Source organism: Amborella trichopoda, chromosome 3 (genome assembly GCF_054954075.1).
Source record: "Amborella trichopoda isolate Santa Cruz 75 chromosome 3, AtrichopodaSantaCruz75HAP2 v2.0, whole genome shotgun sequence".
NCBI classification, from domain to species: domain Eukaryota; kingdom Viridiplantae; phylum Streptophyta; class Magnoliopsida; order Amborellales; family Amborellaceae; genus Amborella; species Amborella trichopoda.
Genome location: NC_142338.1, coordinates 38,144,305 through 38,152,153, shown reverse-complemented (window position 1 = coordinate 38,152,153; position 7,849 = coordinate 38,144,305). Strand labels below are relative to the sequence as shown.

At 35.3% G+C, this 7,849-nt stretch overlaps 1 long non-coding RNA gene across 1 annotated transcript in view; it reads right to left on the bottom strand.

Annotated features, from left to right (window-relative positions):
* Positions 1-541: 541 nt before the first annotated feature.
* LOC110007455 (uncharacterized) overlaps positions 542-7,849 on the bottom strand; it is a 28,952-nt gene continuing 21,644 nt past the window's right edge. Inside the window, exons 2-4 of the long non-coding RNA XR_016052497.1 lie at positions 5,005-5,178; positions 1,025-1,135; positions 542-808 (exon numbers count right to left, since the gene is read on the bottom strand). This is a non-coding gene — a long non-coding RNA (uncharacterized LOC110007455). The remainder of the gene's footprint in view (positions 809-1,024; positions 1,136-5,004; positions 5,179-7,849) is intronic.

Below are 7,849 nucleotides of genomic sequence, written 5' to 3'. Positions count from 1 at the left end.
GTGGAGAGAGGTAGATAAATTTTAGAAAAATTGATTTATTAGGAAAGAGAGAGAGTGAAGATATGTGAGAATATTGGCGAGGAGAGAGAAGATAAAAAAAATAGTTAGGGAAAGAGATTTATTAAGAGAGACAAAATAGGAGAGAAATTTTAGATTTATTAAGAGAGAGAGAGAGACAGAGAGAATAGGTACATAAGAATATTGGTGAAAATAGAATAGAGGGAAAAACGTCAAACAATTGTAGTATTAAATCAGTATATATTTTATAATAATTCAATATTGAAAATTATAATAAAACTAATTTATTTTTGTTACTATAAGTATTTATAACTAAATAATTACAATTGTGGTATTAAATATATTTATTACCAAGAGATTATTATTTTCCTAAACATACATTATCCTTGCATGATTCATATATCAAAAAATAAATTGTTGCAATTAAACAATGAGTATCACTTAAAAAATGAAAATTCGCCTAATGCAAAGATGATGATATAACATTCACTCATCTTCATGAAATGTTGCATGGATCCAACTATGACAACTAATACATTTTATTAGGATGTATTTTATCATCCATGAGCATAACTTCGTTGCACATACCGAAGTACAACTAATAACCAATTAAAATTATTTGGTTCTTACATTAAACACTAATTACATTATAAGCAAAAATAATAGCGAACAACTCTAATATCCGATGAGCACCAAATGAAAGCTCACTCTCACTCAAAGTAGCCAAGGCTACTATATACATCTTTTTTGCTTCTTCCATGGCGCGTAGCTGGGCTCCATCTATGGGTTCCTAGAAAGAAAAAAAAAAAAAAACATAAATCAAAACAATATACATTATAAAAAGATAAATAGAAATCAACATACTTATCTAGAAGAAAAAATATGATTGCCTTGTATAACTTCATTGAACATATAGAAGTACAACCAATAAACAACTAAAATTATTTAGTTCTTATATTAAACACTACACACACTCTAAGCAAAAGTAATGCTAAAAAAGTCTAACATCCAATGAGCAGCCAAATGAAGACTCATCTAGGTTCTCTCAAAGTAGCCAGCTACTATATTCATCTTCTTGCTTCTTCTATGTGTGTAGATGAGCTTCATCTATAGATTCCTGAAAAAAAAAAAAAAACAGAAATCCATACAATATACAATATCAAAAGAAAATAGAAATCAACATACCTATGTAGAAAAAAAAAATGTTTGCCTTGGAGATTATTAGCATAGTCACATTTGTTGTGTGTGAAGCACAGGTTAAAAGTTGAGAGATAGAGAGAAGTGTAGCATGCATGAGAGAGGGAGAGAAGAGAAAGAGTTGTGGTGTGCATGTGTGTGAGAGAGAGCAATGTGGGTAGGAGAATTGTTAGAGGGGGAGAGTAAAAGTAGGAAGGAAAAAGATGAGAGACAGATATGTAGGAAAGTGGTATGTGGGACGGGAAGAGAAATATAGGAGATAAATGTAGGAGGGAGTGAGAGTAAATCATGAAGAGAGAAAGATATGAATTTATTTAAGTTGGGAAGAGAAAGAAATTTACTTAAATTAGGGAAAGAGGGAAGATAAGGTGTCACCACATAACAAAAAAAAGAGTTACCTATTTTTATACCTTTGCATGTATGTAGGGGGAGCAAGAGAATGAAAATGAAAATATAGAAATGTGGGAGAAAGGAAAAAATGAGTACATTAAGTTTGCTTTAATTGGGAGGGAGAGAAGATGAGGTGTCATCACACAATCAAAGGAGTTACCTATTTGTATGTATTCTCATCCATGTAGGAGATAGAGAGAGAGAGAGAGAGAGATAATATAGAAATGTGGGAGAGATGGAGAATAGAAGATGTGTCATCACACAGCCAAAGGAGTTACCGATTATTATGTATTTGCATGCATGTAAGATGGAGAGAGAGAAAGAGAGATAATGGAGAAATGTAGGAGAGATAGAAAGTAAGAGTAAATTAAGATAAATAAAAGAATTAAGATAAATAAAAGAAAGAGAGTGTATGTTGAAATATGGGAGGGAGAGACGGAAAAGAATTGAATGAAAAAAGACACGTGGAGCGATAATAAGATGGGTGTTGCTCTCACTTAATATATAATAGATAGATAGATATTTTTGAGATGGAATTTTGCCTTATCATTTAAGGACATATGATCTCCAACATGGACATTATGAATATCAATAAATAAATAAATATTATAGTTTCAACTATTTTAAGATGGACCACCCGTTGCATGCATCTTTAAGATGGATGCTTTATACCTTGGGGGATAAAAATGTTGAAATGGGTCACCAGACGCATGGAACAATTTCTTTTAAATATTAACCATTTGCACATGATTTAAACAAACCAACACCCACTCCCCCCCCCCCCCCCATGTTGGGTTTATGTGGCTATTAAAGGCCTTATAAGAGCTTATATATGCATTTTATATAGTGAAACATAAACTCAGTGGGAGTGTGGTCCTCTTGTGGCTCATACTAGACAAATACTATTCACCGATATTTGGACTTGGCTCAATGTGCAAGGCCAATCATGTTGAAAAACCCAAGGTACTTAGGCATAGAGTTAAACTAATGAGGGTTCAGTAGGTCATCCCTCAATGAGGTCAGAGTAGCCCAAATGAGTGATCTGAGGGACTATATGGCCCTTGTGTGTGATAGTTGGCCTTTAGAAACTGGGCCAAAGTCTCATCCCTGTACTATCACATAACATATACATAGATAGCCGTATCGAGATAGTAATCCACTATTGAGGATGAAGCGTGTACATGTACGAGAGGTTATCCCTATGCACCATAAAGCCGTAGTTGCATCATGGTTCAAGGGACCATAGATTTGTCTCTAGGGAGAACTTGTAATCCATAGACTGGGATTACATCCACTTACCTATTTGGCTGACTTTGGTGGCCCAATCATGAACCCTTCTAGTGGACTTGGGTCTTGAGAACACTGGGTCAGTTTGAGAGAACGCTGGGTTAGTTTGAGAAAGCTAATATGGATCGTGGTTTACAGTTGAAAGAGGAGTGCTCCATTATATTCATGATTCTTAAACCTATACGGATCTGATTCCCAACAAAATTAATTTGTTTTAATTAATTTTATGTTATATGCTTTTTAGAATGATTATTTGAACGTTTGTGATTCTCTTGATATTTTATTTTTATCATTTGGATTAATTTAAAATATTTATTAAAAATTTGAGGGACCCACCATATGATATGGGGGCCTATTTAATCACATGGTAGAATTCGGTATGGCCCATGAGGGGCCCAACATATGATATGGGGCCCACCTAGGGTGACATGCCCCACCCATAGAAGCTTCCATGCTAGTTGGATTTCTATTTTGTATGAAGTCTCCTGAGCTTATAAATTAATATAATGAATTTAGTATGTCTTGTGAATCAAGATATTTTGATTAAAGGAATAAGGAATAAATATTCATAAAAAAAGAAGGTATGAATCTTTTTTTTTTTATTTAAATATTTGATAAAAATATGTTTAGGAGAAAGATAAGGTTTTAGCACTTTCCTTTGAATCTTGATAGTAGATATAAGAAATAGATGGTTAAATTGACAAATTATGTGGTTTTCATGAATCCATAGGACCGCACTATTTCAGTAGACCCTTAAACCATAGACTACCATAATCCATGGTTCCCATCATATGATCTAGTATCCTAGCAAATCTTGTAGTTTTTAATAGTTATCCATTCTACAACTCTGGTTTTAGTAATTATCTATTCTACACGTAGCAAATATTGTAGTTTTTTAGTAGTTATTCATTCTATACCCCTATTTTTAATAGTTATCCATTCTACACCATTTTTCAGTCAACAAAAAAAATACTAACGTGCCTCTTTTAGGGGTGGGATGTGGTAGGCCAGGAAATCTAAGAGGGATAGAGAGATCCTAGAGAGAAAACCTGTGAGATAAAACCTAGATCTAGAGAAGCAACCTTAAGCCTTAGCTTTCCCCTGAAACCAATTTTTAGCCTAGATCAGCAAAACTCTAGTTTAACTAAGCTAAGGTTTGGTCAAGTTGGAAGAGAGAACAATATATGACAAATGTAAAGGTTTTCCATGGGTTTCCTCATAAGAGATTACATTTTGTTCTATAAATCCTTTGACGGTATCATCTTGTGGTGTCTCGACTATCCAGAAATCGACCAAGTATAAACATAATTACACAATGAAGGAGGTCATTCTAGGGCAACTACCTTAGCCCAGAAAATCTGGCGTCAAGGCTAGTATTAGACCACTATGGCTGAAGATTGTTGGAAATTCGTTAAGAGGTGTCTCAAATGTCAACTTTATGGAGACCTCATCCATGCACTGTCATTACCACTTAACTAAACACCGCCTGTATGGCCTTTTACCATGTGGGGTCTTGATATCATGAGAATGATTTAACCAAAAGCCTCAAATGGCCACTATTACATATTAATAGCTCTAAAATACTTCACAAAATGGGTAGAGGCCGCATCATTTGTCAAAATTGAAGGTTAGTATGTTGCCCGTTTCATAAAGAACAACATCATTTTCAGATTTGGCATTGTGAAGTCCATCATTACCGACAATGGAACCAACTTCAAAAATGAAAGGGTCACTAAGGTATGTATAATATTTGAGATAACACAAAAATTCTCCACACCCTACTTCTCTCAAGGAAACAGACAAGAAGATGCCACAAACAAAAGACTTCACAGAATTATAGATGGAATAATAGAAGGTGACAAAGATTGGCATGAAAAGCTAAACAACGTGTTATGGGTCTAACAAACAACTAAGAAAACTTCTACTTGTATAACCCCATACTCATTAGTGTATGGTATGGAGGCTATGCTACCCATTCAAGTCGAGATATCGTGCCTCCGAGTGCTTATTCATAAAGACTTAAATGATGAATAAAAGATTGAAACATGAGTCGCTGCCTTCGATACTCTGGATGAAAGTTGACTACAAGCAACACAAAAAATCGTAGCTTACCATCGTAGAATCGAGAGGGCATACCAAAGAAAAGTTGTTCCCCGACAATTTAGAGAATGAGACATGATACTCAAGAAGATCTTCCATACTCTTGCAAATCCCACACCCGTTAGGCAAATTCAAACCTAATTGGGATGGGACATTTGTGGTAACTCAAGTGCATGCAGTCAACTCCTATAAAATAAAAAATCATGAGGGTTATGAACTCAACGACCCCATTAATGCAATGTATCTCATCAGAAAAGGCATCACGAGTAGAATAAAATAAAATAAAATAAAATAAAAAAAAGATAATGAAAATAATGAACATTGTGAAAACTCGAAAAGGGTGTCATGGGCAAAAAAAAAAAATATCGTTCATCTAAAAAGGAGGCTCTTGTACAAAATCTCATGTACGAAAGTGCTTGCAAGCCACAATAATACTACAAAAGCAGACCCTGAAGATGGAAACTCCTTCTAATCCCTACAAGTTCCCAATATAACTAACCTCAGGAAGACATGGGAAGGCAACAAGAATTGGAGACCAATACTTCAACGAACCCTGAGAAGAATGTCGAGAACTCTCCAAGAAGGAAGCTCGACAAGAACCCAAAGAACTCCTCCTGGTTATGTGAAACACAGGATGGAAGCTCCAAAGGCCAATGGAAAATGTCAAGTCTCTTGGGCCCTCACGATATCATAAGGAAATCCTTTTCATTTTCTTTAAATAAATGAATAAAAAATAAAGAATTAAAGAAAATGACCACCAAATAGGCCTCAAGTAGCAAAAACTGTAAGGTTCATCCCTCTTTGAAATGGTTTTCAAATTGACTGTTAAAATCATCAATTTAAAAAAAAAAAAATCTCTTTCTGGAAAGGACTTCCTCCATTACTACAAGAGGTTAAACTGTTATTTGATCTAACCTCGCTCTCGAAGCCAACTTCCTATGTCTGTTGTGAAGGCTTGAAACTAGTCAGGCACTCCATGGTTGTATGAGTATAATTGCCAACTACCACATATTGGAGATGGGTGAACCTCACCAATGATGATATTGGTTAGTTCGGAAGCAATCTCTCTCTCAGCTAGATCCTTTGAGGCAAAAGGAGGCAAACACATCACCGTGTGTGTGTATGATGGTCAATTAACTGGAATTTTAGGACAAAAACCCTATAACTAGGGGGCTGAGTTTGTCAAAATTCAATCTGAAAAGTGTGTGCAAATGAAATGTATACTATGTACCTCGATGCATCAATTGCACACGTAAAGATTAACAAATAAAATACTCCATAAATGGGGCAGTGGAGAAAAAAAAATTCCCCAAAACAGGGGAAAAGGCAAAAAAAAGAAGAAGAAAATCTTTGAGCGACACTACTCGTGTCACCCAGCCCATACACCCATTTAAAAAAAAAACAATTCTTTGGGTGACACTACCCGTGTCTCCCAAACCAACCTCCCCAGAAAATAAAATAATACAATAAAAAAAATTTTGGTGACACTACCAGTGTCACCCAGCCCAAGAGGGTGTCCTCCCCCTTCAAAATAACAAATAAATAAAAATAAAAATAAAAAATAAATTTGGGTGACACTACCCATGTCGCTCAGCCCTTTCAAAAAGAAAAAGTGCACGTTTTCAGACATTTAATTTTCGAAAGTTTTCAGATACTCCCTGGTGGCACAAGTCTAAACTGTCGATCAAAATCACATTTCAAAACACGTCAAATTCATGAAACATAAAAGAGCCTAGACAGGAAACCGTATAACCCCGTATGACATTAAAGGTTAGGTGTACTCAGAAAATGTCTAGCCCCGTATGACATAAAGGGTTGGGTGTATCCGTCTAGCCCAGTATGATGTAAAAGGTCGGGTAACTATCCATCATTGTATGACGTTAAATTGCTTAGAGGGCTCTATGGGTGTAGGAGCTAAAACTGCTAACTAAAAATTTGATTTTCAAAATATCTTTCTCTTTTCGAAATGATTTACTATGTGCCTTGTGTTTTTAAAAACGTGTTTTTAAAAACTTTAATTTCCTTATTAAAATCATCACATGTCCAAAGCTCGGTTCTATTTCAAAATTCCCCCTTGTTTTTAAAATTTCTAAAAAGACTTTTAAAATGAAGGAGCTTGGATACCCATATATGATGATTATTGTGTTGTGCATCATCTCTCTGTTCAGAACTGAACAGACAAACATTTTCCTAGAACAAGTAAACGTATAGAAGACCTTAGGAAACCCTTTGGAATAAAGAAAATGCCAAGTTTAAAAATTTGAAATTGTGAAAACCGGTGAAGTTAAGTGACATGGCTAAAAAATCCAACCCGAGTTTCAAGCTTGTGTAACTCACTGACATCTCATGCCGAAAACCCTAGGATGAAAATGCCCTAGGTGGGTGAGCGGGGAGCGTAATGTCTGTTAGAATCTGGATTTCATATCGGGTTCATATTGATATACATCATCTGGTCTCTATCTTCTAGATACCTAACCTTATCAAGAGATATCTACATATACATCCATAATGATATATATCAATATGAACCTGATATATTCATATTCTAACAATGTCCTGGAGGGATAGTTGGTGTGCTCTCTGACTACGAAACGTCATGATGAAATTTAAAATGTCTGCATTATCTTTTCCACTCACCTGGCCTTTGAAGGACAGGAAGTGTCAAAGAGTGCCTACTTATTTGCCACTCACTTGTCCCTCAAAGGACAGAGAGTGCGAAAGAGGGGCAACTGTAGACACCCATTTTAAAACTAGCAAATTTTGTGGTTTTCCTTAACCTATAAGACCACACTATTTCACTAGACCCCTAAACCATAGACAACCATAATCCATGTTCCTCATCCTACGATCTAGTATC